At 42.3% G+C, this 24,080-nt stretch overlaps 1 protein-coding gene across 2 annotated transcripts in view; it reads left to right on the plus strand.

Annotated features, from left to right (window-relative positions):
- The first annotated feature begins 2,053 nt into the window (after positions 1 to 2,053).
- The window catches only part of TMC5 (transmembrane channel like 5), a 65,749-nt gene continuing 43,722 nt past the window's right edge, over positions 2,054 to 24,080 (plus strand). The window contains exon 1 of one of the 2 annotated variants that reach the window (XM_077906782.1): positions 2,054 to 2,224. The gene's annotated coding sequence lies outside the window, so the exon portion shown is untranslated. The remainder of the gene's footprint in view (positions 2,225 to 24,080) is intronic. The other variant, XM_077906781.1, reaches the window with a different exon arrangement.

A 24,080-nucleotide genomic window follows, 5' to 3' on the forward strand; every position in this document is an offset into this window, starting at 1 on the left:
ACCAACTGAGCCACCCACATGCCCCCCTTTGCCCATTTTAAAATCTAATTATTTTTGTTTGTTGTTGTTGAGTTGTAGAAATTCTTTATATATTCTGGATATTAACTCTTTTTCAGATATATAGTTTGCAAATATTTCCCCCCATTCCTTAGGTTGCCTTTTCTGTTCATTATACATTTTATTTAATAGACCTCTCTCACCTGACAGCCCCAAAGTCACTGGCAGTATCTGTTTTGCCTACCATGCTATTTTCCCAGGTCTAGCTGTTGGAGGATGTCATGGAGGGAACATGAACACTAGCTGGCCCTTGAGCTTGCCCTGGGCAATTGCAGGCTCCGCTCCCTCCCCCTGGCCTTGGTATGTACATTCTACCCACTGTTCCTACAGTAGGAGCTAGTTTCAAGAATGCACACTTGAGAGAGTAAGGTGTTGTTGAAAATATCTGGACTTGATACATGACTGAACCCCATTAAGGCTTTTTTTTTTTTTTAAAGGTTTTATTTATTCATGAGAGACATAGAGATTGAGAGAGAGAGAGGCAGAAACACAGGCAGAGGGAGAAGCAGGCTCCATGCAGGGAGCCCGATGTGGGACTCGATTCTGGGTCTCCAGGATCAGGCCCTGGGCTGAAGGTGGCAGTAAACCACTGAGCCACCCAGGCTGCTCCCTCATTAAAGCTTCTATATAAACATTGAAGATTCTGGAAGGCTGGTACAGAGATCTACTTATCTTGCAACTGCCCAAGACAAGCCTTGTATGTAAGTTTCCCTTGCTTATTAAACCAGCCACTTATCAATCTGGAGTGGTTTGGCTCTTGGGTCTTTCTTTGTCCTCTATGTACAGGGCCAATCTCAGATTATACCTGGGAAGCTCCTGAATTTGCAAACCAGCACTTGCACCATGCCTGATTCATACCGGGTCTTCCCTAAGTATTTCCTGAAGGAAATAAGGGCTGAATAAATTGTAGAAGAGAACCGGGAGGGGATCCCTGGGTGGCGCAGCGGTTTAGCGCCTGCCTTTGGCCCAGGGCGCGATCCTGGAGACCCGGGATCGAATCCCACATCGGGCTCCCGGTGCATGGAGCCTGCTTCTCCCTCTGCCTGTGTCTCTGCCTCTCTCTCTCTCTCTCTCTCTCACTGTGTGCCTATCATTAATAAGTAAAATAAAATTTAAAAAAATTAAAAAAAAAAAAAAGAGAACTGGGAGAGGTATTTGGGGGAAGAGCTTCAGGTTCTTGCCCAAGACCAGCAGTATCCAATAAAAGTTTAATAGGAGACACATAATTTTATTTTTTATTTAAAAAAATTTTTTTTGGTTTGGTTTTTAATATTTTATTTACTTATTCATGACAGACACAGAGAAAGAGAGAGAGAGGCAGAGACACAGGCAGAGGGAGAAGCAGGCTCCATGCAGGGAGACTTACGTGGGACTCAATCCTGGGTCTCCAGGATCATACCCCAGGCCGAAGGCAGCGCCAAACCACTGGGCTATCGGGGCTGCCGGAAGACACATAATTTTAAAGTTTCTAGTGGCTATATTTTAGAAAAGGAAAATTAAATTATTATTTAAAAATAATTAAAAATTAATTTTTATATAAAAATAATTAAAAATTAATTTTATATAAAATTAATTAAATTATTATTTAGAAATCATTGTAACAATATATTTTATTTAACGATTATCAGTATCCAAATATAATCATTTTAACATGCAATCAACTTAATGCTTCTTAAGGAGTTTGAAAAAATGTGTGTGTGTGTTTTTTGGGGGGGTGTTTTTTGTTTTTTATTTTTTTATCCTATGTCTTAAAAACATCTCAGTTCATTGGTGCCACAATTTCAAATGCTGTGTTACTACATGTGACTAGTGGCCAATGTTTTGGAGAGCGCAACCGTAGCCTGTGCACCCTCTGGATCCTCTGGGTGCCGGCTCGCAGCAGCCGGTGCGCGCTTGGTGACGTTTGCCTGATGGAAGGAAACAATGAATGCAGTGCCTAGAGGTTTCTGATGCCAACAGGTGTACTAACCCAGCACTTGCAGGAACTTGGCTGGATTCCAAGAAGGCGATCTTGCCTCCAGGCAGGAAGTCCGGGGGTGGCACCAGGACCCGCAGCCCAGCTACCCACTGCCCAGGCCAGGGTTGGGTTGCCCATGTGCCTTGCAGGTGAGCAGACGTGGTAGCCCGGAGAGCCAAGCTCAGGGGACTCAAAGCCAGCGGAGGTGAGGTAGGTTCGCCAGGTGTTGGGGCCAGCTCTGGGACCGTCTTCTCAGGTATCCACCGAGACTCAGCAGCTCTGGAGCCTCCTCCCTGGCTCCGAGAGGTGACTGATGAAAAGAACCAGGTGTCTGTCCCCAACGTGGGGTGGCAGGGGTTGGCCAGGGGGTGGCAGCTTTGGCGGGGGAGCAAGGAGTGAGCGGGGATGGGGTACAAGAAATGGGAGGATCCGTTTGGGGAATATAAAAAATGGTGAAAGGGAATAAAGGGGGAAAATAGTGAATAAAGGGAATAGAGAAAATGAGTGGGAAATATCAGAAAGGGAGACAGAACATGACAGACTCCTAACTCTGGGACACGAACTAGGGGTGGTGGAAGGGGAGGAGGGCAGAGGGTGGGGGTGACTGGATGACGGGCACTGAGGGGGGCACTTGATGAGATGAGCACTGGGTGTTATGCTATATGGTGGCAAATTGAACACCAATAAAAAATAAATTTATAAAAATTAAAAAACAAAACAAAAAGAAATGGGAGGAGAATCACCCCGGGGGTGGAATCTCGGAATGGGAGGATCCAGGTGGTGGCTCCCGCTTTGGGCAGCAAGGTGCTGACCTGGTTAGGGAATATAGGGAAGCCCCTGAACAGTATGTACAATCCGCCCCCCCCCCCCCAGCCTTCCTGGCAGCAGCAGGAGGGAAAGAATAACCACACCCAATTATCTGGCACTCACTCAACCATGCTGGACCCAGTCTGTGAGCTTGTCTCAGCGCCGGGTCAGATTTAGAGCTTGGCTTTGGAATCACACTATTAATGGGTTCTGCACCTTTGGGCAAGTTACTTACCCTCTCTGGGCTCTAGTGCTCACCTGTGTAAAAAGAAGCTCAAAACAAGATGTGTCTCCTGGGTTTCTGTGAACCTCGTGTGTGCTAGGGACCCAAAAAGCACTTTCTAAATGTTAGATGTTTGTTTTTCTCCTGGGACAGCCTCCTGAGATAGGGCCTCCTGGTTCTAGTATACTCATGAAGATATTTGGGCTCAGACAGGTTAGGTAACTTGTCCACAGCAATCAGATGGAAACAGTAGGATTTGAATTCAGGAAGTCGAACTCCAGAGATGGAGCATTAATGTCTAATCCAGGTCTCACTATTTCCTAGAAGGTTGAAGGGAGGTGGGGAAAAGCTGCTTCTGAGACCCCTTCTCCCTATCTGTGAAATAGGTACAGTACTGTAATAGTAAATAGCCTATGGGTTATTGTGAGGGTTAGAGTTAACACATAAGTGCATCCTTATGCGTGTGTGCATGCCACAAGGGTAGGATCTTTTTGCTATTTTTGTTTGCAGATATGTCCCCAGTGCTTGGCACATGGTAATGCCCAGTAAACACTTGATGAGTGGAGAAAAAGCGCTTATTAGTTGTTATTCTTAAAACAATCCCTGGGGCAGCCCTGGTGGCTCAGCGGTTTAGTGCTGCCTTCAGCCCAGGGTATGATCCTGGAGACCCAGGATCGAGTCCCATGGGCTCCCCGCATGGAGCCTGCTTCTCCCTCTCCCTGTGCCTCTTTCTCTCTCTCTCTCTCTCTGTCTTTCATGATTAAATAAATAAAATCTTAAAAAAAAAATCCCTGCTATCTCATACTCCTGATGAGGAAACTGAGGTTCAGGGAGATTAGGTCATTTGCCAGATGTTACACGGGTGGCTGGTAGAGGAGTCAACATTTGAACTCTGGTCTACGGATCGTAGCCTGCATGTCCTTGACGTTCTATTCACATTCCCTCATCTTGTAGTAGAGTGAATGTGGCAAGTTATTGCTCTTCTGGGTCTGTTTCCTTATCTGTAAAATGGGGACAATAAATGATAACTACCCCATATGGTTTTCTTCTGGGTCAAATAAACATAAAGCACTCAGAATAGTGCCTGGCACTTAGCAGATGCTCAATAAACATTCGCTACAGTGAATGCTATGACTTTCCACTACAAGACTAGAGGGGAATGTTACAGCAGGTATGTTCATTTAGAGGAGACAGGGGAGAGTAGAAGTGGGAAGGGAGGGGAGGAGGTGACCAAGGAGCTTTCTTGCCTTGTGTGTAGTTCATAGAGCCAGACCCCTGTTTGCTATCCGGAACATTGCTAAGAAGCCCCCTACACTCAGTGCAGAGTGAGATGTGTCACTCAATATCCTAGTCTCCATCTAATATACAAGGAGGCTGTTACTGGGAGCTTTTTGTTGTACAAAGAGGGCACAAGGTCCTCTGCTTCAGTACATGACCCACAGCAGCTGATGAGGCTTTTGGGGAGGAGGATTTCAGGTGGCAAGGACAATTACATAGTAGTTATTCTGGCTAGACCTGGATTCAAATATTGTCTTTAATTCCCAGCTCTGAGACTTTGACAAGCTGTTTTCTGAGCTTCAGTTCCCTGATCTGTAGGACAGGCGCAATATGTAAAAATATGGTGTAGTTTCTAGAAGTAAGGAAACCGAGGGGGAGAAAAATTTTCCTAGAGTAAAATGCAGAGGTGCTAATTTCCTTGTCTTATCAATGGGAATCAGGAGATACTATCCAGAGTTTGTGGCACATTATATCAATAACAAAGGTGGTTCTTAACTGGGGATGGTTTTCCCTCCTAGAGGATACTTGTCCATTCCTGGAGATATTTTGGGTTGCCCACAGCTTGTGAGGTTTGTAATGGGGTGTGTCCTACTGGCACCTAATGGATGAAGGCTGGGGATGCTGCTAAGCATCCTCTTATACTCAAGACAGCCCCGTGACCAAGCCTATCTCGCCCAAAATATCAGTAGTGCTGAGGTTGAGAAACCCTGACTTATCCCTACAAGAGATTTACTGATTTGTCCTTTTACTTTGGATTCCCATCTGGCTCAGCTCCATACTGATTGGCAGGCAGGATTCTGCAATCCAGGTGTTCCGCAAGTGCTGAGGGCTAATAAGCCCACTGAAGGTAGAGTGTATTGTCCCCATTTTGCAGAGGAGGGTGGGGAAAAATGAGGTTCCAAAGGATAGAATTGTAGAGCCTCAGAGGGGTAGAGTTGCAGAGCACTAGAGTCAGGGTCTGATGCAAATTAGCTTGTTGTGAAATGTGGGGCTGGTTCCAGGCTGCCTGTCCTTTATCTCTGGAAGGGATGTGCCAGCAGGATTATGGAGTTAGTAATGTCTGAATGTTGCCCTAGGGGCATTACCTGCAAAACAAAGCGACCAGTGCTTGAGGGTGTCTAGCAGAGCGTCATGTTGTAGAAGAATGCTTTGGTGAATACATGAAAAGATAGGCTCTTTCCACTCCACTTCACTCTCTGGGATTAAAAAAAAATCAGCCTAGTTACTTCCTTATGGTGTCTAAGAGATAAAATAACCTCTAGAAAGGACTTTGCTCTTTATAGTGTACTGATGCCAAAAGAACATTGTTGGGAGGGCAGAGCTGGGGTTCAGGAAGAAAGAAATACACAATTTGGGCTCCTAGGCAGGGCTTCTTTGCAGATTCAGTACACAGGGGCCACGGCACAACCATGACATTGGGGATCAAGGACCAATCTTCACTTTAAGTGAGTGTGACCTGGTTATTTATTGGCTGGCAGCAAAGGGAGAGAGGATACCTAGGGTGGTATCAAACTGCCAGGAGCTGGTAAATATCCCGTCTGGAGGCTGAGTGGCAGGCCCAGCACGGTGAGTAAGAGCAAGCAGAGCTGTGTCTCAGGCACAAGAAGATGGGCTTTATGGGTTAGTGTTATAAAAAAAAAAAAAAAAAAAAAAAAAAAAATCCGCTGTCTCCATAGAGTGGAGAGGAAACGCCAGAACAGATGGAGGGCAGGTAAGAAAGACGTTTTGTGGTTGTTGTTTGTGGTGTATTTTTTTTTTTTTTTTTTTTTTTACGATTTTATTTATTTGAGAGAGAAAGAGTACACATGCGTACAAGTTGGGGGAGGGATAGAGGGAGAGGAAGAGAGAATCCCAAGCAAACTCTCTGCTAAGCTTGGAGCCAACTCAGGACCCTGAGATCATGACCTGAGCTAAAATCAACAGTTGGAGGCTTACCTGACTGAGCCACCCAAGCACCCCAAGTGTTTGGAAAGTGGTGTGGGGGTCACAGAAATGATAGAGAACCATTGGGAATGTGCCATAGGAGGAGGCAGGAACAGGCTGTCCTATTGCTTATTACCGGATGCCAGGTACAGAATAAATATACAATAAATACTTGTCCCAGGGAAGAATGACTATGGGGAAACGGGAAGCAAGGCTTAGCAAGCTCTGGAGCTGTCTGCCTGAATCAAAATCTGTAGTTCCTTGGGTCCTGCTGTGCCACTGTGGGTGAGTTATTGTACCTTTCAGGGTTCAGTGTGCTTGTCTGTAGAATGTATGCCAAGAGCTCCCACCTTCCCCGGTGGAAATAAGGGTTAATAAGAAAATATGGTGCACTGTAAGCCACTCAGTAAATATTATCTCTAACTTCCCATCTTCCTCTTTGTCCTTCTCTTCTTCCTCTGATTATGATGATGATGATCCAAGTTCAGTCAGAGATGCACAGGTTAGAATCCCATCTGCCATTTGCCTCTGTTTAGCTTTGTGACCTTGGGGAAATTACTTAACCCTCTCTGGGCCTCAATGTAATCATCATAAAGTGAGGATAATACTTCTCCATAAAGTTGTTGGAGGATACAATTGCTAATGCATGGGAGGGGCATAACATGGTGCCTGGCACTCAGGTAGATCCTCAATAGATAGTGCTGTCTTTATGCTTATTGATATTGTTGTCTGACTAGGTTCCTTCTGCCCTGGAGAGGCAAAGAAGAGCTCAGTGGATATGGATGTTAAAGAAGTAAGGTCTATAATCATGCTTTGCTGGGTAGACCTGGATTCTGGCTAGGAGGAATCCCCAGGAGGAAGGGTCAGGTTGAAGGCATAAACTTCTTTCTAGAAGTTCGGTGAATAACACCATGGCTTATGTTTGCCAAGAGTTCCCAGAATGGTGTGCCGGAAGTCTGGATTATATTACTGCTCAGGCTATTTTCATCCACCTCAGGTTCAATGTTCCCAGAGATAAACCCAAGTTGATGCAATGCTAATCATCAGTAGGATCATTTCTAGAAAGAACACTCCTCAAATAACAGAAAAGAAGTAAGGAGTGGGGTAGGATTTCTGCATTTTAACGAATGTCAGAACAAACAAGTTCTGTTTTCTATGGCATTTAAATCAGGGTGGGTATCATTTAAAAGAAGAGCAGAAAGTTCTATTTCTATAAGTTCACAAGAAGAACTGGAGGTCCAGAGTTGTTCCCAATCTTTCATCTGTTAGAACCCCCAATAAATGAAATTTCATGGCTCTCCAAAGGAGAGGTAGAATTTTCTCCTGTTTCAGAGACTTAACTTATAAATTGTATGATCAGAGGAAAGCCCTTATAGAAGAGGAGGTAGGTGGAAATCCCAGGAAGATGGTTTAATTTGTGTACCGCCCTTCCCACCAAACTGTCATTCTGGGGACTCATGAAAGGCCTGGATTGCAGAGTCCTGTCTGCCAGTCACTGTGGAACCGAGCCAATTTGTAACAATCCTACAAATCAGACCTCCTGAACCTGGTTTGGGGCTTCTGGGTGGCTCAGTGGATTAAGTGGCTGCCTTCAGCTCAGGTCATGATCCTGGGGTCCTGGGATAGAGCCCTGTGTCAGGCTCCCCACTCCATGGGGAGTTGGCTTCTCTCTCTCTCTTTCCCTCCCCTTGCTCATGCTTTCTTGCTCTCTTTCTCAAATAAATAAGAGAAATCTTAAAAAAAAAAAAAAATCCTGGTTCTTTATTGAAATGTTCTTTCAATGAAAGCATGTTCTTTCATGTTCTTTAAAGTGTGTTCTTTATTGAAAATGTTGATATTCTAGTCACTGTGTTTTTTGCATTATTTCCAGTTTTTAAAAATATTACATAAGATAGTATTTATCTAGGTTATGGGGATTTTTGATACTCCCCCTTAAATTTGTGTCCCAGACAAACTCCTTACTTCTTCACTCTGCTCCTGGCCATGCTGCAAATAACACTGAATCTAGAAACTTCCCAAGCTTAACCTCATGCTTACCCAGCATGAGCAAAAAGATGTTTAAGTACAAGATGTGGATGTTGAGCAAATGAATTGAAAAAGAAAATTTGCTTCCTTGAGAGAAAGGGGCATTTACAATACTGTATTCCACTCTTTGTTGGCTGTGTTCTCTGGCCGGGTGTTACTGAACCTCTCTGTGCCTCAGTAAAATAAGTATGAGTAAAATAAGAATAGTAGGGGATCCCCGGGTGGCTCAGCGGTTCGGCGCCTGCCTTTGGCCCAGGGTGCGATCCTGGAGTCCCGGGATCAAGTCCCGCATCAGGCTCCCAGCATGGAGCCTGCTTCTCCCTCTGCCTGTGCCTCTGCCTCTCTCTCTCTCTATCTGTGCCTATCATAAATAAATCTTTAAAAAAATAAAATAACAGCATTTGCTAAGGCTGTGTGTGGTAAGGATTTAATGAGTTAATACCCATCAGGTTCTTTTTTTTTTTTTTAAAGATTTTATTTATTTATGCATGAGAGACACAGAGAGGGAGAGAGAGAGGCAGAGACACAGGCAGAGGGAGAAGCAGGCTCCATGCAGGGAGCCCGACATGGGACTCGATCCCAGTTCTCCAGGATCACACCCTAGGCTGAAGGCGGTGCTAAACCGCTGAGCCACCTGGGCTGCCCTACCCATCAGGTTCTTATAACAATGCCTGGCACACACATATTGGTTGTTTTGTTATCATTGGTTTCTTTTTTATTTATTTATTAAGATTTTATTTATTCATGAGAGACACACAGAGGCAGAGGGAGAAGCAGGCCCCCTGCAGAGAGCCCAATGCGGGGACTTGATCCCAAGGACCCCAGGATCACCACCTGAGCCAAAGGCAGATGCTCAACCACTGAGCCACCCAGGTGCCCTGTTATCATTGGTTTCAGCTTCTGTTTTTCTTTCTCCAGATCTAGAACCACAATACTGGGGTTGTAAAATATGCTGGTTGTTTAAATAGGCATTATATGGATTAGTATGAGGATCTGAATTAGTCTGATTAAGAACTAAGCTTCTAGTCCCAGAGGTGGATCTAGAAGGGAGTTCTTTTTCCTCTCAGAGAGGCTTGCCCCAGACCCCAAATCACAGGGTATGGATAGAACTCATCCTAGCTTTACTGTCCTCTCCTGCCTTTCTGAAACCCAGTGGTAGAGAAAGCAGTAGAGCCACAGGGGACCTTAAGGTTTATCATTTTCCCTGCTCCTGGCAGGATTCTGAGCACATGGATGGTGGCAAAGGGGATGAGGAGGGGTTCCCACAGCCTTTAGGTTTCCAGAAAGTGAGATCCTTTCTTGAGTTGCAGAGGAGGCCACTCCTTCTAGCAGGTCTCAATGGATTCAAGAGCTATTATATGAATCTTGTGTTGTCTCTGGCTCTCCCAGAGAGGTCCTTGTTCTTCTGGGGCAGGTTGGAGCAGTGCAGCCATGCAAGAAGGCACTAAGCTGCCTGGGTGTCAGCAACTCACTACTTTCTCCTTCCCACCTCTGTGTACCTGCTCTTTGCAGCTTCCATTAACTGGCTGCTCTGCAGTGATTCTCAAACCTTGGCATACAGAAGAATTTCCTGGGAAACCTGATAAAAAGGCAAACTATCAGGTCCCATTGCACACCCAGTGAATAGAAACTTGTGGGAATGGGACATGAGCTAAAGTTGTTTTCCTGAGACTGACAGGTTCCTAGGACATGGAACTTCCAGTGCTAAAACCAAGAAAGTTTTGGGTAAACTGGGACTAGTAGGTCATTGACAATCCACAGCCCTTATCTCCAGCAAGCTCCCAAGTGAGTCTCCTGGGTTCCCCAGCTTGATGTACACTGATCAGTGAAGTTTTATTTATTTATTTTTAAAGATTTATTTATTTGAGAAAGACATGGAGGAAAGGGCAGAGGGAGAAGGGGAGAAAATCTCTCAATGCTGGGCTTGATCTCACCATCCAGAGATCATAACCTGAGCTGAAATCAAGAGTCTGATGCTTAATTGACTGAGCCACCCAGGCACCCCTGATTAGTGAAGCTTTAAATATTGGAGTTCCTAGGGCACCTGGGTGGCTCAGTCAGCTAAGCATTTGCCTTTGGTTCAGGTCATGATCTCAGGGTCCTGGGATTGAGCCCTGCATCAGGCTCCCAGCTCAGTGGGGGGTCTGCTTCTCCCTTTCCCTCTGTCCCTCCCCATCACCCACTGTGTTCTCTCTCTTGCTCTGTACTCTGTCTTTCAAACAAATAAAATCTTAAAAAAATATATTGGAGTTCCTTTAAGCTTTATTCTTCCCTAGACTTGAACTGCAAGATGCATGGTATAGAATGATTTCATCATCATAGAATGTTCTATTAGACAGTATTGCCCTAGATGATCTCCTCTATAAGGGGCTTTCTCAACCTCACCACTATTAACATTTTGAGTCAGATAATTCTCTGGGGGGACTATTCTGTACATCACAGGATATTTAACAGTATCCCTGGCCTCCACCTACTGCCAATATCATATACCTCACCCCAAGTTGTGAGAGAACAAGAAAGGCTTCCAGATGTTGTGAAATGTGCTATCTGGAGGCAAAACTGTACTGATTGAGAATCAATGTCCTAGATACATGACTTCTACCAATAATCTAAGAGAAGAAAAACCAACCACACACCCTGTGCTTCAAACAGAGCATGGGCACCTGAATGCAAATGCCATCTTGCAATTCCCTTGCATCAGTCTGCTTTATATCTAAGGCCTGTGGGCCTCACCTACTTTGAGGATGGTCTTATATACAAGATGGTCTTGTTACAAAATGTCATTTGTGGAGCCCCTGGCTGGCTCAGTTGGAAAAGAATGTGACTCTTGATCTTGGGGTTGATGTTTGAGCCCCACATTGGGTGTAGAGATTACTTAAATAAATATATTTTTTAAAAATGTCATTTGCATGGAGAGGGATTGAGTTCTGGTTATAAAATGAGTGAGATTCCTGGAAAGAATTTGGGGAGTTCTGAGGGAGTGCAGAGACTTTTCATCAAGAATGGATTATAGTTTGAAAAAAATAAAATGAGGAGGTATCTTAGCCAGTGTAATGAAATTTGGGGGCCTTCAAAACATCCATGTAATTAAAAGAATGATCCTATCTTAGCTTTTTCTTGAATTTTCCTCTAAAGATTTTGTTAAAGATTTTATTTCTTTGTGAGAGACACAGAGAGAGAGGCAGAGACATAGGCAGAGGGAGAATCAGATTCCCTATGGGGAGCCGGATGTGAGACTTGATGCCAGGACCCTGGGATCATGACCTGGGCCAAAGGCAGAAACTCAACCAGTGAGCCACCCAGGTACCCCTCCTCTGAAGATTAATTGGTGACATTTGTCAGCTCTATCATCCAAGTTTCCCAAATTATTGTAAATATGTGTTAGAATCATCTTAATTTGGTGTTATAAAAAGCATTTGCAACCTCCACAGTAAATGTAGCACATTAGACCATTCTCTGGGTGGATTTTTGCCATGTCTAGGTGATATCTTCATGAGATTAAAGTTCCAGTTCATTTGGCAGCCTCTGACTCTTTCTCACATGTTAAGCAAGCTAAAAATCTTAAATTCTTGTTTTAAAAAAATATTTGGGGATCCCTGGATGGCTCAGCAGTTTAGTGCCTGCCTTCGGCCCAGGGCGTGGTCCTAGAGTCCCGGGATTGAGTCCTACATTGGGCTTCCTGCATGGAGCCTGCTTCTTTCTCTGCCTGTGCCTCTGCCTCTCTCTCTCGCTCATGAATAAATAAAATAAAATCTATAAAAACATATATATATATATTTATTTATATTAGAGAGAGCGAGAGAGTGGGGGAAGGAGCAGAGGAGGAGGGAGAGGGAGAGAGAGAATCTCAAGCAGACTACATGCCCATTGCAGAGCCCTACATGGGGGGCCAATCCCATGATTCTGAGATCATGACTTGAGCTGAAACCAAGATTCTGATGCTTAACAGACTGAGCCACCCAGGTGCCCCTCTTTTTGCAGTCATAAAATATAATTACCATTCTTTGGGAATTAAGTAAATGTCTTAAAAATTAAATTATTTTATGAAGGGCAAACATAAAGGACAGGAAGATATACTGACTTAGTTCTATTTGTATTTTCCCATTCTATTCAGAGTTTTGATATTGATCTTTTGCAAACACAGACCTTGTTTTCTGCAGGATCCAAATGTATGGCTATGACTGCACCTGGGTCAAAGGTGGAAACGGTCTCTGAAATGTCCCATGGAGATTAATGCTTAGTAACCAGAGGGTTTTGTTAAATGGGTGATTGAAGGTTTTGCCCTCACATGCTTATTAGATGCTATTTAAATTGCCTTTATTTTCTCGTTCTAAACATTATGCACTGCAGATAAAAGATCCTAAAGCATATATTTGTAGTGGTGTGGATGATGACAGCCAAAGTAATTATTAAGATAACATGGCAACAAAGAGCATGGCAAACAAAATCTATGTCTCTGCTGAAATGTGGGTGTGTTCAAGTGTAGGATGGCTTCCTGCTCTGGTAACTGCTCAGAGATGGGTGATGGCCTTCCCTCTTTGTGTTGGAATTGTTTTTCCAAGATCAAGTGGAATCGAAGCTTCCAGAACTGTGATTACGAAAGCTTTCTTGAAATGAGATGCCTAGGAATGGACTGATTCTTCTTGTAAAATTCTTTTTTTCTTCCCTTTCTGGAGTTCTTAGAATTACAGACTGGTATTTTGTGTTCGTGTGTTGGGGTGAGGGGGTGCAGTTATATTATTGTATAATGTCTATTGTAATCCAGAATTTAGTCATTTGTGTTCCACCTTCATGATTTTGCCCCTTTTCTTACCACACATACTAATATTTATCTATTATTTTTACCTAACTGATTCATTTTAAAAGGAAACTTACGTCATTTTTGTAAATGGAAAACTTGTATCACTTGCTTATAAATATAGGTGACTATATATGTACATACATACAGGGAAAACCAAACCATGTTATTAAATCCTAGCTAGATTATGCTGAATGAAAGGAGTTAGTCTCAAAGGGCTACATTCTGTGTGATTCCATTTATACATTTTGAAAAATGTGAAGCTAGAAGGACAGAGAATAGATCAGTGGTGGGCAGAGGGTGGTAGGAGGGGTTGATCACAGAAGTGGTGGCATGAGGGCATTTTCGGGTGATGGAGCTGGTCTGTATCCTGGTGGTGGTGGTGGCTATGCATGTGTTCAAACTTGTAGAACTAGATACCAAAGATATTGTACGCTAATTTCAAAAATAAAATAAATCCTAGTGATAAATTGTGGCCTCATGAGGGTTCTGAGCTTGGAGCTTTGTTCTATCTTTGTTGAAAAAGAGACAGTGATGGGACCCCTGGGCAGGCTCAGCAGTTTAGTGCCTGCCTTCGGCTCAGGGAGTGATCCTGGAGTCCCAGGATCAAGTTCCACATCGGGCTCCCTGCATGGAGCCTGCTTTTCCCTCTGACTGTGTCTGGCTCTCTCTGTGTGTGTCTCTCATGAATAAATAAATAAAATCTTAAAAAAGAAAAAGAGACAGTGGCAAATTCAGACAGGTATTAAAGACTAATTAGCACCAGTGGAGACTTTACCTAGCTGTTAGTTAGAAATACTGAATGGGAATTAGGAGGCAAGGACTGATTGCCAGGAGATTTCTTACTATTTTCCACAAGGGAAACGATCCTTTCAAGAAACCCTGAACTAATCCCAAACTCTCAATTTATAAATGGGATATGTTTGTGCCAAAAATGGATGCAGGCATGAAAAAATATGGGTCCTCACCCCATCTTCCCCAGAGTAGTCCATCTAGTCCAGTGTAGGTTTGTTTTTGCCTCCCACTGGTTGAGGGTGTCATCACCATGATGGACTCTAGGTGATGGATGACATGAATGAAAACTTTGTGGGACAACATTCAGTCATTCATTCAACAAATATTGAGTGCTCTTACATGCTAGGCATGGCGCTAGATGCTGGGGATAGAGTGAGCAAAATAGTATAATTCTTGCCATCACAGAACATTCAGTCTAGTGGAGGACAAATATTGAACAATATAAGCACGTGAAGTAATATATAATTACAAACTGTTAAGTCCGTGGGCTTAAAGGATGGGAATTTATGATAGAGGCTGAGGGAGAACTATTTGCATGTGGAGGAATGAAGGAGACCTTTCTATCAAAGCAGCATTTATTTTTTTATTTTTAATTATTTTTAATTTTTATTTATTCATGACAGACACACACAGAGAGAGGCAGAGATGTAGGCAGAAGGAGAAGCAGGCTCCCTGTGGGGAGCCTAATGTGGGACTCGATCCCAGGACCCGGGATCATGACCTGAGCCAAAGGCAGATGCTCAACCACTGACCCACCCAGGTACCCTCCTATTTGGTTCTTTACCAGTAAAGTGTGTTGATTCTTGATTTTGAGAACGAAGAACAAGGGCAGAAGTAGACAGGGGCCAGCTCATGTACACTTTTCACATCATAGTAAGGAGTTTATTTTTAATTTATTTTTATTTATTAAACATTAAAAAATATTTGAGAGAGAAAGAGAGTGCAAGTAGTGGGAGGGCAGAGGGAGAGGGAAAAGGAGAGAATCTCAAGCAGGCTCCACACCTAGTGCAAAGTTCACTTGAGGGCTGACGCAGAGATCATGACCTGAGCCGAAACCAACAGTTGGACACTCAACCTACCGAGCCACCCAGGTGCCCTTACTTATTATTACTTTTTTTTGTTAAAGTTTTACTTATTTCAGTAATCTCTAACCCCAATTTGGGGCTTGAACTCATGATCCCATGATCAGGAGTCACATGCTCTTCCAACTGAGCCAGCCAGGTACTCCCATGGTAAAAAGTTGAAATGTTATTCTAGTTTCAGTGGAAAACCATCAAGCAGCATTGGGGTGGAGGTGGGGCGGGTGGTTATGGAGTCTCTCTCTCTGTGTTTTTTTTTAACTCCGGTTTTTCTGGAGCCCTCGGGAAGTGATTTCCTCTGGATAAGCAAGAGAATCCTCTTCACTCTTATCTGTACCCCTAGATTTTGCTTCTCTTTTGTTGCTTGCCACTCTGGTAGAGGAGGTGGGCTGAAAGTTGTCCCATTTGTCAAATGTCTTTGTCAAGATGGAACTGAAAATGTGTTCAGGGCTGTTGGTTTTTCAATTTCCTTTTATTGCTGGGATGAATGTTATGCTCAACGTTTCTTTTTTTTTCTTTTCTATGCTCAACATTTCAGTGATGATTTTATTGTGCTTATTTTGAGGCTTTAAGTAAATGACAGTTCAAAAACTCAATATGCTTTGATTATAGAAAATTTTGATTTATTTTAAAGCTTCTGCAGCTTATTTGGGAACGGAGGGAAAAAAGCCTTCATACATTCAGCTTATTCCAGCATTTTCTCTCCCATTTTCCCCTAGACACTGCTTTAGTGTTTAACTTTTTTTAGAAAATGGGTTTTAACTTTGAAACGACTATGATTTGGAAAAGTTCCTGCTTCCTTTTTTTTTGTCTTTACTATTCTTTTTCTTAAATTTCGATAAAATACATATAATAATTTATCATGCTAACCATTTTTAAGTATACAATTCAGTAGTGTTACATACATTCACATTGTTGTGCAACCCATCTCCAGAACTTTCTCATCTTGCAACACTGAAACTGTATACCCATCAAACACCAAAAACAATTCTCTATTTCCTTCTCCTCCCAGCCCCTAGTAACCACTGTTCTGCCTATTTCTATTTCTGTGAACTTGACTACTCTAGATAACTCCTACAACTGAGTCATAATGTATTTGTCTTTTTGTGACTGGCTTGTTGTACTTAGCATAATGTTCTCAAGATCTACCCATGTTGTAGCAGGTGTGAGAATTTCCTTTTTAAGGCTGAATAATATTTCAATGCATGGATATATCAAATTTTGTTTATCCCTTCATCCATTGATGGGCACAGGTTGCCTCTACCTTTTCACTTTTATGAAAATGCTGCTATGAAAATGGGTGTATGCATATATTTTTTGAGACCCTGCTTTCAATTCTTTCAGATATACCCAGCAGTGAAATTGCTGAATCAGATAGTAATTCTATTTTTAATTTTTAATCTTTTTAAAGATTTATTTATTCATTTTAGAATGGAGAGAGAGAGAGAGAGAGAGAGAGAGAGAGAGAGAATGAGCACACAAGTGAGCAGAGGGGAGGGCCAGAAGGAGAGGGAGAGAGAATCCCAAGCAGACTCAGAGCTGAGCCCAGAGCCTTATGCTGGACTTGATCTCATGATCCTGAGACCACAACCTGAGCTGAAACCAAGAGCTTCTGCTTAACCCACTGAGCCACCAGGCACCCCTCTATTTTTACTTTTTTAAGGAACTGTCATACTGTCTTCTGTAATGGCTGCATCATTTTATATTCCCACCAGTAATGCACAAGGATTGCAGTTTCTCCACATCCTCATCAACATTTGCTGTTTTCTGTTTTTCTGATAGTGGCCATCCTAATAGAAAAGATAAGACAAAAAAAAAAAAAAGATATGACATCCCATTGTGGTTCTGATTTTCATTTCTCCTATGACTAGTGATGTTGAACATCTTCTCATGTGCTTGTTGACTTTTTGTATATCTTTTATAAATAAATGTCCAAGTGCTTTGCTTATTTTTAAAATCTTGTTCTTTGTTGGATTTTTTGTTGTTGTTGAATTGTGGTAGTTCTTTCTATATTCTAGATTTTAACCCTTTATCGATATATGCTTTGTAAATGTTTTCTTTCATTCCATGGATGACTATTCACTCTTTGGATTGTGTCTTTTGATGTATAGAAAGTTTTCATTTTGAAGTAGGCCAGTTGATCTATTTCTATTTTAGTTGCCTGTGCTTTTAGTGTCATATCCAAGAAGTCATTGCCAAGTCCAATGACATGAAGACTCTTTTCTAAGAGTCTTACAGTTTTAGGTCCTACTTTTAGGTCATTGATCCATTTTGAGCTGATTTTTGTATGGTACAAGATAAGAGTCCAACTTCATTCTTTTGCATGTGGTTCTCCAGTTTCTCAAACACCATTTGTTAAAAGGACTGTCCTAAAAAGAAAGAAAGAAAGAAAGAAAGAAAGAAAAGAAAGAAAGAAAGGAAGGAAGGAAGGAAGGAAGGAAAGAAAGGACTGTCCTTTCCTCATTGAATGATTTTGGTACCTTTGTCAGAAATCATTTGACTTTATATGCAAGGGTTTATTTCCAGGATTTCCATTTTATTCCATTAGTCCATGTGTCTGTCTTTAAAACATTTAATTAATTAGTTAATTAATTAATTAATGGAGCAGGTGGAGGGACAGAGGAGAGGGAAAGAGAGAATCTCAAGCACTCTGTGCTGAGCACCAAGCCCAATGTAAGGCTCAATCCCACAACCCTGAGATCATTATATGAGCTGAAATCAAGAGTCAAATGCTTAATTTACTGAGCCACCCAGGTACCCCTATGTGTCTATCTTTATGCCTACCCTTGCCTCCTTTTTATTCAGCCTGTTTGCTGTTTTCCTTCCTGCGAAGAAGGCTTCTTTTCACTTGGATCAGAGTTGTGTGGTTTTATTTTCTATCTTTAATAGAGGGGAAAATGTGCCCCTATTTCCCTTTCTGCTTGAGCAATCTTCATTGGTTGTTCCAAATATGTAAGTAATTAAATGAGTAAATTAAAAAGTGAAAAAGTCTGTCTGCATGGGAGGTGGTCAAATGTAGTAGTTAAGGAACTTATATTCAAATCCTTGTCCCCATTCACTATCTGTGAGAACTCAGAGGAGTTACTAAGTATTTCTGATCCTTAATTTCGCATCTATAAGATGAGAGCATGGCCAGTCTCCACACTGAATCAAGTGAAGACTAAGCAGGAGCAAACATATACATCGTTCTGCTCGCTGCCTGGCTCGGGATAATAGTAAGAATTATAATGTCTCAGTTCACATTTTCTTACTTTGTCCACTTCACTTCTTCACTTAGCTTTCGCTTTCACAAAATGTCACGAAGTCTCCTTTGGCTCTGCATCTTTTTTCTTTTTTTCCTATGATTTTTTTCTTCACATAGTTGACTTGGAGAATGTTCATTGAGGCCAGTTATTTCCCCAAAGGGAAAAACCCTTTTAGATCTTTCTGCATTAATATCAGTTTAACTTGGTTGTTCTGAAACACAGAAGTGGGATGGTGGGAGTAGTGATTTTGTCCCCAGCAGACATTTGGTAATGCCTGGGACATTTCTGGTTGTCAGACCTTGGGGGAAGTGCTACTAGCACCAAGAAGGTAGAGACCAGGGGTGCTACTGAACATCCCACCATGCCCAGGACAGCTGCCCGGCAAAAAGAATTCTCTGGCCTCCGATGGGAACAGTGGTGAGATGGACAAAACCTCATTTAACTGAGGTGGGGCAGCCCGGATGGCTCAGCGGTTTAGCGCTGCCTTCAGCCCAGGGCATGATCCTGGAGACCTGGGATCGAGTCCCATGTCGGGCTTCCTGCATGGAGCCTGCTTCTCCTAATGTTCGTGTCTCTGCCTCTCTGCATCTCTCTGTGTCTCTCATGAATAAATGAATAAAATCTTAAAAAAAAATAATACTGAGGCAATTCCTGTCATCCTTGCTTATTTTTTTTAAAGATTTTATTTATTTATTCATGAGACAGAGAGAGAGAGGCAGAGACAGAGACACAGGCAGAGGGAGAAGCAGGCTCCATGCAGGGAGCCCGACGTGGGACTCTATCCTGGGTCTCCAGGATCACGACTGGAGCCAAAAGCAGATGCTTAACTGCTGAGCCACCCAGGCATCCCCCTTGCTTTTCCTTATTAGTATCTTGCACTTGACTTTTGCAAGCTGCATATGGGACTGACTTGTACTCTAGGGAAAGTAAGAAAGACCAGTTTGGGGAATATTCCTGGTTGTCTTTCTGGGGTGACAATGTGCAAGTGAAAAGACTACCTAGGGCAGCCCAGGTGACTCAGCGGTTTAGCGCTGCCTTCAGTCCAGGGCATGATCCTGGAGACCCGGGATTGAGTCTTATGCTGGGCTCCCCGCATGGAACCTGCTTCTCCCTCTGCCTGCGTGTCTCTCTCTCTCTCTCTCTCTCATGAATAAATAAATAAATAAAATCTTAAAAAAAAAAAAAAAAACCTACCTACCACCATTGGAAATTGGTGTAACTATTTGGGGACCATCTCTAGTGAAATTGAAAACACTCAAGCCAAATGGATAGTGGCTCTTTGGAACTAGTTACAAATTTCTACAGGATTATTTTGGTAATTTTGACTGTAGGTCTTTTTTTCTAAAGATTTTATTTATTTATTCATCACAGAGAGAGAGAGAGAGAGAGAGAGAGAGAGAGAGAGGCAGAGACATAGGCAGAGGGAGAAGCAGGCTCCATGTAGGGATCCCGATGTGGGACTCGATCCTGGGACCCTGGGATCACTCCCTGAGCCAAAGGCAGATGCTAAACCACTGAGCAACCCAGGCGCCCTGACTGTAGGTCTTAATATGCATGTATCTTATATCATTTGTTGGAATGTAGCTGGCACACTACGTATCAGCACATCTGATTTCACTTAGGTTCAAAGGTTTTCCCTGTCACTTGTTGGCATGACAAAGTTCACTTCTTCATTTATTTTTTTAATTTTTAAAAATATTTTATTTATTTATTAGAGAGAGAGAGAGAGAGAGAATGAGACCAAGTGGCAGGAGGGGTAGAGGGAGAGGGAGGAGCAGACTTCCCCAATGAGCAGGGTTCCCAGCGTGGGGCTCAATCCTAGACCCCAGGATTGTGACCTAAGCCAAAGGCAGGTGCTTAACTAACGAGCCACCCAAATGCCCCGAAAGTTCACCTTTTTAAAAGATAAAAGGTACAGCTGAAATTAAAATTTGTGACCTGGCTTCTCCTCTTATGGGATGTTGTTCTGCATTTGGTGCTGTTTTACAAGGCCATGACTTCTCTCTCCTTTTCTTTTGGGTAATAACTGGCCTCAATGAACATAATTAACCTTTGCACCTTTATGACTGCATGGCCACAATTCTAGCCTGGCCCTGGGCCTGGGGCAAGAGAGAAGGAAAAAAAAAAGATTAGAGAGAGAGGCCATATATAGCCAGCTGTCTTCTGCTGCTATGTGTAGATGTCAAGCATTCTTTTTGATAGCTCCATAATATTCTTTTATGCAGATGTGCTGTCACTGATTTGGCCCATCCTTTGTTCATGGTTTCTGGATTGTTTCCAATTCTTTTTGTCATTACCCACAAAAGTTGGCCTGACAACCCTCGTGCCTCCACATCCCTGTGATTTGTGAGGCCACTCTGGTGGCTGCAGAACCAAGCTTATAGGTGGCTTGCCTTGGCTTATGTTGTCTTAAGTCTGAGAAGCCTAAGAAGTGGCTGATATTCAGATAAGTGGCCTGAATGAGACCTCATCAGGGGATGTAATTTATCCCCTGAACATTCCTAGACTTGCTGAATGACAAATACAGGATTGTTCCGATCACCCATTCAAACTAGGAGCCTTGAAAGATCAAACAGGGAGTCTACAATGAACAGATTTAGAGGGCATATAATTTCTTGGGAAAGTGATTGAAAACTACTGAAACTGTGAAGTGGGAAACCTAAATGGGATGTCCAGGATAAGACGGAAGTCAATGGGATGTCAAAAGGAAGACTCAGAATAGATAGCTCAATAGCCCTTATTGGGAAGTTAATAGAGCAATACAATTTAGAAGGAAAAAAAATATTTCATATCCTCTGTACTTTTCCAAGGCGCAAAGCAGAAGTATTCTTTTGTTTTTTTTTTTTGTTTGTTTGTTTGTTTTGTTTTTTTTAGAAGTATTCTTTTGAAAGGGCGGGACATTTGTTTCTCTAAGAGTTAAGAGGAAACTGAGTGAGGTTCTCAGAAGATCACTCCCACTTCATCTGACAATTAATACAAGACTATTTTCTTGTGGTTATTTCCTCCTTCCTCCTCTTTTCTAATCCTTTTCTGTGGGCTTAGTTTTTGTTTGTTTAGGAATTTGTCCCAGTGCGGATGGTAATGGTTAGAGCACCATTTGTGCCTGGGCCGTGAAAAAGATGTGGAGTATATAAGCTCCTGTCAGATGATGCCAGTGGAACAGAGAACTGTACCAACAAACTTGGAACTAATTGTTGGCTGATCACAAATGAAACCTATCATCTATCTATAATCTTCTGTGAATATATAATATGTTGTTTAACTCATAAAATTTCTTTCTTATGAGAAGCTATTTTGGGTTGGTAGAGGTGGGCTGTGCTCTAAATAGTCAGGCAGAAACCCAGGCTGATGAATGGGTTCCCATCTGAAATGACACTCACTGCCATTGCAGGAAGAAAAATGAAGCTAGAAGGTTGTGTTTTGGCTCTTAAATGCTTTGGCTTAGAAGTGACACAATCATTATGCTCACAAACCATTGGTCAGAAATAATCCTATGCTGCTGCCTTTCTGCAAGGGGGATGCTGATCTCACAGTGACCTGGAGGGAACTCCAGGGTCTCTTCCCCTATCTACCCCTGCAACTTGGCCTGGATTTGCTAGAGCTTCATGAACTTTTTGCTGGTGACCTTGAGCCTTGACCTTGAATGGTTATCCTATCCCTTTGGAAACATTCTTATGGTATATTCTTTTCAAAAATTCATCCTGGGAAAAAGTGTGGCCCTCTTAAAAAACTAGTATACTTCCTCTTTTTCACAAGTAGTATTAGATAGCTCATCATGATTCTCTTTCAGTCTGGGCTAATAAGCTCATAGTGGGGTAGCTGGGTGGCTCAGTTGGTTAAACATCCAACTCTCGATTTCAGCTCAGGTCATGATCTCAGGATCATAAGACAGAGTCTGGAGTTGGGCTCCCTGCTCAGTGGGGAGTCTGCTGAAGGTTCTCTCTCTCCCTCTCCCTCTGCCCCTCCCCTCATGCTCCCTGTCTCTGTCTCAAATAAGTAAATAAATCCTAAAAAAAGAAGAAGCAGCAGCTCAGAGTCAAATTTAGTTCTTGTGTAAAATCACTATGTCAACCTAGGAATTATGCAGAATTGCACCTCTCTCTACTTTATCATAAGTATAACATTGTCTATTTTTTAATCATGCCCTGGGAATTGTCCACCAATTCCCTTCTTTTTTGGAACTTGCCAGAGTTTATACTACACATAAATACAGATAATGGTAAATAAAAGCTTCTTTTTGGTGAACACTTCCTAGGTATCAACTACTTTATGTGCCTTATCTTCTTCATTCTTTACAACAGCCTAATGAGATATTGTCAGGATTGGATGGGTGAGGAAAAAGGCTCAGAGAGGTTGTTAAGTGGCTTGCCCAGGTCCCCACAGCCAGCAGAGGGAAACTGAATTCAGTTATACCTGATGCCAAGGGCTGGCTTCTAACCACTTTCATTTTACAGCAGCACATATAGATGATTTAATTCAGATAACGTGTCCTGTTCTTACCTAGCTTTTGCTTTCATTAATTCAGATTTTCTGTGATATACATATAAGAAAATTGGGAATCTTTGTGAGCCAGAACCATTCTTTTTTTCAATTGTTATATAGTCTTTTGGGGGAAATAGAGGGTTTTGTGTTAGGACTTCTGGTTTAGGTCTTTTTCATTTTCAATTTCTTTTTAAAATTCAGGACAAATATATTTACAGGGATGTGCACAATTCTTAAGTGTATATGATGAATTTTCACACACATATGTATATCTCTCTCTCTCACACACACACACACACACACACGTAACCATCACCCATGCATTCCAGTACCCATAGGCCCCCCTCATGTCATTTCCCATCTCTTCCTTTCCCCAAAGTAATCACTATCCTGACTTCTAGCACCATTTACTAATTTGCCTGTTCTTGAACTTTGTATAAATGTTATTCTGTCTATACACTTTTGTATCTAACTCTTGCAATCATTGTTTTATTTGTGAACTGCATCCATGTCTTGCAAGTACCTGAAGGTCAGTCTTTGTTATATCTGTGTAGTATTTCATTGTATGACTATACTACAGTTGATTGACGTCTGCTGTTGAAGGCCATTTGGTTGTTTCCAATTTCTGGCATTTATAGAAAAAAATCTGCTGAGAATGCTCTTATTGCCTTTTGGAGGACATACTTGTTTCTCTTAGGTTGGTATTGTTGTACCAGGTTCCATTTTCTCAACTTGGAAAGGCATCATTTTTTTTTTAAGATTTTATTTATTTATTCATGAGAGACAGAGAGAGAGAGAGAGAGAGAGAGAGAGAGAGAGAGAGGCAGAGGAGAAGCAGGCTCCATGCAGGGAACCTGACATGGGACTCGATCCCGGGTCTCCAGGATCACGATCTGGGCTGCAGGTGGTGCTAAACCGCTGCGCCACCAGGGCTGCCCTGAAAGGCATCATTTAGCTTCTTAGACATAATAGCTGGGATTTTGGTAGGCCATGGAAATCCTAGATCATAAATGTATTCACTTGTAGTCTTAAATATAAGCAAATGAATGGGTTCGTATTCCATGTCATCAGAAAAAATTTGCATTATCATTTCGTTTCGTTTCGTTTTCATGGCACTCTCAGTTTCTGTAGATGTGTGTGTGTGTGTGTGTGTGTGTGTGTGTATGTGTGTGTGTAGATTTTTCTGTTTGCCAAACTGGACATGTTAGTCAGAATCCTCTTTCATTTGCAAATGACAGAAACCCAACTTAAACAAACTTAAGTCTAAAGGGAATGTAATGATTCAGGTATCCAGTGGTCAGCTGCTTTCAGACATGGGTGGATTCAAGTGCTTGAACACTGTCATCAACATCTGATCTTTTGGTTTATCTCTGACTCTTATCTCTTCCCTGTTGATATCACTCTCAAACAG

This window comes from Canis aureus, chromosome 8 (genome assembly GCF_053574225.1).
Source record: "Canis aureus isolate CA01 chromosome 8, VMU_Caureus_v.1.0, whole genome shotgun sequence".
NCBI lineage: Eukaryota > Metazoa > Chordata > Mammalia > Carnivora > Canidae > Canis > Canis aureus.